At 47.3% G+C, this 8,273-nt stretch overlaps 1 pseudogene; it reads left to right on the forward strand.

The window, feature by feature from the left end:
• The first annotated feature begins 1,876 nt into the window (after positions 1–1,876).
• LOC115067027 lies at positions 1,877–3,811 on the forward strand (annotated as a pseudogene).
• Positions 3,812–8,273: the final 4,462 nt, after the last annotated feature.

Raw genomic sequence — 8,273 nt, forward strand, 5'->3', positions numbered from 1 at the left:
TTGTTTTGTTGGAAACAGAATCCTGCCTTGCAGACCATGCTAGCCTTCAGTTTGCAGTGATCCTCCTGCCTCATCTTCCTGCCTACAGGATTACGGGCATGTGTCACCATGCCTGGGTTAGTAAAGCGTTTTGTAGGTTCAAGGGATCGAACTGAAGTCATCTCACATCATCAGGTAGCAAATGCCTTTACCTGCTCAGCCATTCACTGACCCTATTGATAAATATTTAAGTGGTGCACGCCTTTAATCCCAGAACTTGGGAGGTAGCGACAGGTGAATCTCTGTGAGTTCAAGGCCAGCCTGGTCTACATAGTGAGTTCCAGGACAGCTGGGGCTACAGGGAGACCCTGTCTCAAAAAAACAAAAAACAAAAAAACCCCCCAGAAAACAAAAACACGGAATATAACACAATGCACAGAAGTGTGTAACACACATATGCACAGTGTTTTTCCCTCTCTTCTTCCTTCCTTCCTTCCTTTCATCGTTTTGAGACAGAGTCTCACTATGTATCCCTGACTGGCTTGGAACTCACTATGTAGACCAGGGCAGCTTTGAACCCACAGAAATCTACCTGCATCTGCCTCCTGAATGCCAGGATTAAAGGTGTGGGCCACCACGCCAGGCATGCACAGTGTTCTTATTTACCTTTTTCCCTTTAATTTTTTTGGACATGGTATTGTTGTCCAGGCTGCCATGAGTGCCGAGGTTCCTCTGCCTTGACCTCCCATGTGCGGGGACTACCGATGCGTGCTGCTGTGCCTGGCTTTAATGAGTAATTATAATCACCACCTGGCTAAGGAGTAAGAACCCCTCCGTCGTGTGCCTCGTCTCGACTCCTTCTCTCTCTGTTCTTTCAGAACAGCCGTTTTCTTGCCTGTCTCATAGCGTTCCATTTGTATGGGCGTGATGAAGCACAGCTTAGTTTGGCTGTTTTTGAACTCTGCCTCCCTTTTGTCGAGCATTGTTAGAGCTATTTATAATGGTGCATAGCTGTCCTTGGCTCAGTTTCTTTGCTGAAGTCTGTTACATGAATGCATCACTTGAGCTGTTTCCAGTTTCTGCTGTTGCAGCAAAAGCTGCATTGACTATTCATGACCTGTGTTCTGGTGCACACAGGCAAGGGTTTCTATTGTGTAGATACCTGAGAACAGAATGTCTGGGACCTAGGATATGCACACTGGACTTTTACACACAGTGCCAGACAACCTGTGACAAAGTGCTGGAGGAAAGCAACTTAATGGAAAAAAAGTTTATTGTGGTTCATGTATTCTAGCTTTCAGTCCATGATTGACTGACTCCATTGTTTTTAGGTTTGGGGCAAGACAAAAACACAGTGCGGGGGCCATGATGGAGGAAAGCTGCTCACTTTATGGCAGCCAGGAAGAAAGGGAAGGGGCCTAGGGACAAGATACAGTCCCAGTGGCCAAGGACCTGAGCCCTTCAATTAGGTTCCATCTCAAAGTGTCCTTCACCTTTGAATGGCTTTCGAATTATGAACCCTAATGATTAATCCAATGATGAGGTCAGAGCCTTCATGACACTGTCACTTCTCCAAACCCCTTTCCTTCCTTCCTTCCTTCCTTCCTTCCTTCCTTCCTTCCTTCCTTCCTTCCTTCCTTCCTTCCTTCCTTCCTTCTTTTTAAAACCCCATTTCTTTTAAAGTTGCAATTATTTGTGTGTGTGTGTGTGTGTGTGATTGCGTGCATGCCATGGTGCACGTATGAAGGACAGAGGACAACTGGCAGGAGCCAGTTCTTTCCTTTCACTTTGTGGGTCCCAGGGATGGAACTGAGTCATCAGACTTGGCAGGAAGTACCTTTACCCACTGAGCCAACTCGCTGCCCCACCTCAGTTCTTAACATTGCTGTATTTGAGGATGAGGCCTTCAATGTATGAGCTTTTGGGGGACATTCTGAATCTGAATCACAGTGCTGCCATCCAGAGGGGGCAAGATGCTCCTCCTGTGGGTGAGCAGCAGGCGGCTCAGCAATTGCTAGTACCAGTCATTTCAGTCCAACTTAGGTTGGATTGTGTTTGTGGCTCAGATTTCCATTACTTAACCCTAAAAACCAGGATAGTAGAGAATGATATATTTCAAGTTCTCAAAGCAAATAATTGCCAGCTAACATGGCTATATCCAGCAAAGTTAACGCTTCAAAATTGAATGAAAAATAAAGACATTTTGCAATGAGCAGAAACAAAAGCAATTCATAACTGTCAAGCCATCACCATAGAAGATACTTAAAAAAATCTTAGACACAGAGGAATAAAGACAGTCTTAATCATGAGATTCCAGGAAAGACTAGATTTATGAGGGGGATAGCTGGACAAAGCACTAGGAAGAAATCAATCATGTTCAAGTAGGTAAATCTGCAGACTCCTCATGTGAATAAGGAAGAGGGGCTGGAGAGGTGGCAGCAGTTAGGAGCACTGGCTTCTCTTACAGAGGACCTAGGTTTGATTCCCAGCACCCACATGGTAGCTAACAACCATCTGTAACTGCAGTTCCAGGGGATCTGATGCCTTCTTCTGGCTTCCTCAGGCATTGCATGACACAGGTGCACTTACATGCAGGCAATACACTCAAACACATAATATAAATAAATACATAAATAATAAATAAAATAAATAAAATATTTAAAAAACTAAAGAGGGGCTGGAGAGATGCCTCAGTGGTTAAGAGCACTGACCGCTCTTGCAGAGGACCCGGGTTTGATTCCCAGCACCCACATGGCGGCTTTGAACCGTCCTTAACTCCAGTTCCAGGGGAATCCGATGCCCTCTTCTGACCTCCGCGGCATTGCATGACATGGGTGCATCTACCTACATGTAAGCAATATACCCATACACATTAAATAATAATTAAAAAAAAAAGAAAAGAGAAAAAATATTCCAACCAGAGAAACAACCAACAAAATTACAGGAGTCAGCAAACCCCTCTCAGAAACAATCATGAATATAAATGGTCTTAACTCTTTAATTTAGAAATGCAGACTGCCTGAGTGGATTAAAAGATCCAACTCTGTTGTCTCCAAGACACTTCACTGGCACAGACATAAACTAGGAGTGGAGGGACCCGAGCAACGGAAACTGAGAACAAGCTGGTAGAGTCATACAACCTCAGCCACTGCAGGCCGCGGGAACCGTGTGGACTTCCTTATATGGAGAGGGGCCCAGGTAGACCTGGTGGATGTCAAGGGCCGGGCTGCCCTGTATGCAGCTGTGGTGAACAAACAGCTGGAGTGCACTGAGATTCTTTTGGAAGGCTGGTGCTGACCCCAATGGAGCAGGTACCACCACAGCACTCCTGTCTGCATGCCTCTGGTGTGGGTAGGGCCGACATCCTGAAGGCTCCCATCATTTATGGGGCAGATGTGGACGTCAACCATCACCTGACTTCTGACCCTCCTCGAGGCGGCTCACCTCCTGGCTGCTTCTGCAGGCTGGAGCGAACCCTGACTTCAATTGCAACGGTCCTGTTAGCACACAGGAATTCTACAGGGGCTCCCCTGGGTGTGTCATGGGTGCTGTCCCATGCCACGGCTGTGAGGCAGCCTTTGTGAACCTGCTGGTAGAGTTTGGAGCCAGTCTGAACCTAGTAAAGTGGGAATCGCTGGGCCCAGAGGCGAGAGGCAGAAGAAAGATGGACCCTGAGGCCTTGCATGTCTTTAAAGAGGCTAGAAGTGCTCCTAGGACCTTGCTGAGTTTGTGCTGTGAGGCTGTGAGAAGACCTCTTGGCAAATATCTACTGCATCTGGTTCCCTCACTGCCACTGCCAGACCCCATAAAGAAGTTTCTACTTCATGAGTAGAATTCAGATGCAGTCAGTGTTGACTGCAGTGTGGGCACCGGTGCTGTGCGGTGAGAGCTGACGCAGACTCTGCATCCCGTGAACCTTGTCCTGTGCTGCCAATTTGTTCCTCGGCTGTTGGTGAAGAAGGAAAGGCCTTGTTCTCTTGGATTGTGATTCCATCTCAGGTGCTTGGGCCACCGAACTCTCCTTGAGTCTTTGTCAGCTGAGAGGAGCATACAAAACTTAATTTTGTTCTTCCTAAAAATGTGGATTTCTGCAGTTGCGTATTAATGAGCTGGGCTGTGAAATCTGAGTGTGGGTTGGGACTGTAATGTGCTGATAGTCCCAGTAGGGAACTCCTTGTGTTTTCCAGAACTGTGTTTCTAGTTATTTTCCTACTTTGCAGTTTAATTGTTCTTTTAAGGCCTGATACCCAAACGAAAAGAGTTCTGGTAACAAAACATGCAGGGAGCAGAAATACAGTTCATGGATGTGCTAGCCTGTCTTCCTGCCCCCAGTTTGGAGGTACATGCAGTCAGCATGCATACCCCTTCCTGCTGTTACAACGTTCTCTCTTGGGCTGCCTTTATTCCAGAATGGTTTCCTGCTGCATGTACTGCCTGCCAACTCATTGGATAGAGGTCCTAGCACAGCACCCACAGCGCAGCACCTCTGTCATACCTCCTGTGCCTCGTATCACAACAGGAGACAAGAGTTTTCTGCCATTTCACCCTGGGGATCTTCCAGACAGTGATTACCTTTAGGAGGCCCGCATGGAACTAGCCAGTAAGTGACTGCCCATAGTTAGATCAGGGACCATCCCAACAGCACTCACTGCCAGTCCTCACGGTATAAGATGACACCAGGGGTGCTCTCTTCAGACCCTCACATACCAGAAAGTGGGAAATGTATTGGTCACCTGGGTGATTCCAGACTGCAGCTGCTTGGTGTCCGTCAGACAGGACATCTGGTTGTTGGGTGATGGCATTTCTCACTTTCGGGTCCGATCCTTGATAGGCACTTCTGGAGATCTTTCCCTGTCATGCCCAGGCTTGGGGGTGGGTGAGAGAGTGTTGTGCCCTTACTGTCAGTGCCTCTTGCTATGAATAGGGCTATACAACCAGGTGTGAGGGTCATGGGCTGGTGGCCAGGGATTATTACTGCCTTGAGCATTCCCAGGATGCTGCTGTTTCAGTGAGATTGTATCTGTCATTTTGAAACTTCTTAGGACTGTTGTGTGTGGATACGAGGTGATTAATAGACTTGAGAGTGTGTAAGACAAGCAGGTTTTAAATCTGTTTAGATTTTTGGCCATAAGAGAGCTCTAACCTCTAATGGTATTTTTCCAGTTGTACCATCATGTGCTTTAGCTGACCAGACAGTGAATGGCCTTTGTGTTCTGTGGATGGAGTTCCAAGTCCTGATCCCCAGTGGTCCTATGCAGCAGCACCACGCTGGCTCAAACACAGTACATGTAGTTCTGATGGGCCTTGTTACCAGGGATGGGATACAGACTAAGAAAGAGCAGCTTTATCCATGTGAGCCCCAGATTGATGAGCAGCAGCCACAGGAAGTTGATGTGGCCTTGGTTAAGGATTGCTCCTTCACTCAGTATACTTTTAAGCCAGAAGAGGGCTTAGGTAGGGATTCTTGTTTTAGTGTTTTGTTTTGACACTAGGTAACTTTAGGCAAAAATACTTCTTAAATAGGTAATTAGCAATTTAAAAAATGTTGACTGTTTCTGTTGTCAGGCTTAACTGCCATCATTTTAAAATTTTCCCTTGTTCTTCCATGAATTGATTCTTTCCATAAAAAGCTCATTACAGAAAAAGTGCTGGCCCGCAAATGTGGGCCTGAGAAGAAGGAAGCCCTGCCTGAGAGCTGCCTTGACCTGGGCTCAGCCAGTTCTTGGGAAAAGTAGAAGCTCCACTGCAGGGTTCCTGCCACACCTTTCCACAGGCTCTGGTGAGGTCCTGAGAGTTTATGCGTACAAGCACTTTGTATGGACGCTGTCTCTGTCACATGGAAACTGCTTCTTTGTGGATGTACACTTAAGATGGTGACAGTGTTAGAAGACCCCATGGCCTAGAGATGCAGGATTGACCTTGTACCCTGGTGGGAGGGCTGCATCACTGGGGCTGACAGTTTAGCACCAGCAGGGAGCTCTATGTAGGCAGGAAGGGCCAGGACAACATGTAACTTGAAGAAGTGGTTTTTCATCTGACAGGATTGTCTGTTTCTCTGAGGTCATGTCCTTCCTGATGAATTATAGAATGCCTTTTTTATTTTTGAGACAGGGTCTCCTTGTAGCCCTAGCCTAGAACGCACTATGTAGACTGGGAAGGCCTCAATCTCACAGAGATACACCCGCCTCTGCCTCCTGAGTGCTGGGATTAAAACTTGTGCCACCACCCTGTTTGAAAAATGAAGGTGGTGGTACAGGATGATGTCTTTGCATTTTAAAATGCTCTTGATTGCAGAACAAGACTTTGACTGACCTTTGTCACCCCACAGAATTTCTTTTTAAATTTGCTTGTTGCCGAAATCCTGGTTAGGGAGTCACAGATCCTGCAATAGTAGATGTTTATATATTAATGGAAAATTCTGGGATTCTTAAATAGTCTGCATATTGGTGAAAGGCACTGCAGTTTGTCTACTGCCTGTGGTCCAAGAATAAGTTCTAGGATCATTGTGTGTGGCCAAAGAAGTCCAGATCCATGAGAGGCATCCATGGGAGTTGATGTGGCCTTCTTGGTGAGGATTACCCCTTCACATGGGCCCTGAGCACCTGTGGCACCCAGGGTGCTGGGGATGGTACCAGAGGTGGTCTGTTGGGGATGGTTCCAGAGGTGGTCTGCTGGGGATGGTTCCAGAGGTGGTCTGCTGGGGATGGTTCCAGATGTGGTCTGCTGGGGATGGTTCCAGAGGTGGTCTGCTGGTGCTTCTGTCTCCTTGCTGCCTGCCATTAGGCATGTAGTGATCTGTTGGGGAACCCTGCTGTTAGGGTTGTAGTCCTCCTCCATGTCTGGATAGCTCTAAGGGGCTCAGCGTTATATGGAAGGACTCCCTTTCTCAGCAGGGGGCCTCCTGTTCTCTTCCTGACTTACCTGGAAAATACCGCCAAGCACAGATGCCTGACCTTATTTGGAACATGACCTTTGGCATAGTTACCTGGAGTAAAAACTACCCCCAGGTTTTTTCTATATGATAATCAGGCATTGCCTGGGTAGTCGGACGATAGGCACCTACTGCCACATGTAAATAAATCATACTATGAGCACCTATCAGCTGAGGCATTGGCTACTGCCTCCACACTATATTTTCCCTAGTTCTCCCACTGAATAAACGGAGCTGTTTCACTGAATCTGGAGCTGTTTGCATCACTGGAGCTGTTTGTATCACTGAACCTGCCTCCCCGGAAGGGCTTTCTTCCGTCAGTGCTCACTGGCTGTCCTGACCCCGCTCGTCGCTTCTGCTCCCTTTGTCCTCGTGGACTGGTGGCCAATGACCCACGAGGAGAGGGAGCAACCCCACAGTGATCAGTTCTGACCTGCAGGGGTCTAACTGCTCCACCAGTACAGAGCCATCCCTGGAAGTGCCTCTTGACCCTACAGCTCCTTTCCTTCCGTCCCTCCGTCCCTCCCTCCCTCCATGTTCATCTCACTTCTCTCCTCCCCATACTCCCTTGGTGGGCAATAAAGTAGTTGATACATGTGTATAAATGATTAGTGAGGTTTGTGGTTATCCCAGGAATGTCCCACAGAGGGGAACATGGGCTTTGAAGTGGACAGTGATGTGTGGAATATTTACTGTACACTCAGACCTGATAAAGAATGGTGAAGTGAGAAGGATATGGGGCGGGGGAGGGTGGGACTTCTGCTGCCCTAACGTCTATAACTCAGTTTCAGGAATGCACAGAGTTCTTGTCAGTCCTGTGGACTGGACCGTGGTCCTGTGTGTGCTAGGCAAGCACTCTAGCACTGAGCTATATCCCCAGCCATTTTTCTTCAAGTTGATTTAAGATGTCTTTGATATACCAAATAATGGGGGTGTGCACATAAATCTGATTGGAGTGTGACATTTATGAACATAGCTCTCTCATGCATGCAATGTGGTAGTTTGTTTTGGATATTTAGCTAGCAGTGCCCTGCTCTGCCCTGCAGTGTCTGCACAGCTTCTGCTGCTCTGTTAGCGTTGGTGTGGGAAGTGTGTCATGTGCTGGGCCTGTGTGTCTGGAGTTGTGCTGAAGAGAATGCTCACGTCCAGCTGTTTCTTGCTGTTTCGGGGGTGAGTGTGCGCTTGTCTGCAGTGGCCAGGACTATGACTGTTTTTGCCCTTGTGCCTAGTTAAGTGCTTTCAAAAGTTCAATGGACATTTTGATATATTATTATAACTTTAATAAATGCTTTATTCCTCTCTGATCCCCTTCCCAAATTTCTTAATTTTATGAACTGTGTCTCAACACGTAGAAGCTTTGGCT

Source organism: Nannospalax galili, unplaced genomic scaffold (assembly GCF_000622305.1).
Source record: "Nannospalax galili isolate Female #2095 unplaced genomic scaffold, S.galili_v1.0 scaffold424, whole genome shotgun sequence".
Lineage (NCBI taxonomy): Eukaryota > Metazoa > Chordata > Mammalia > Rodentia > Spalacidae > Nannospalax > Nannospalax galili.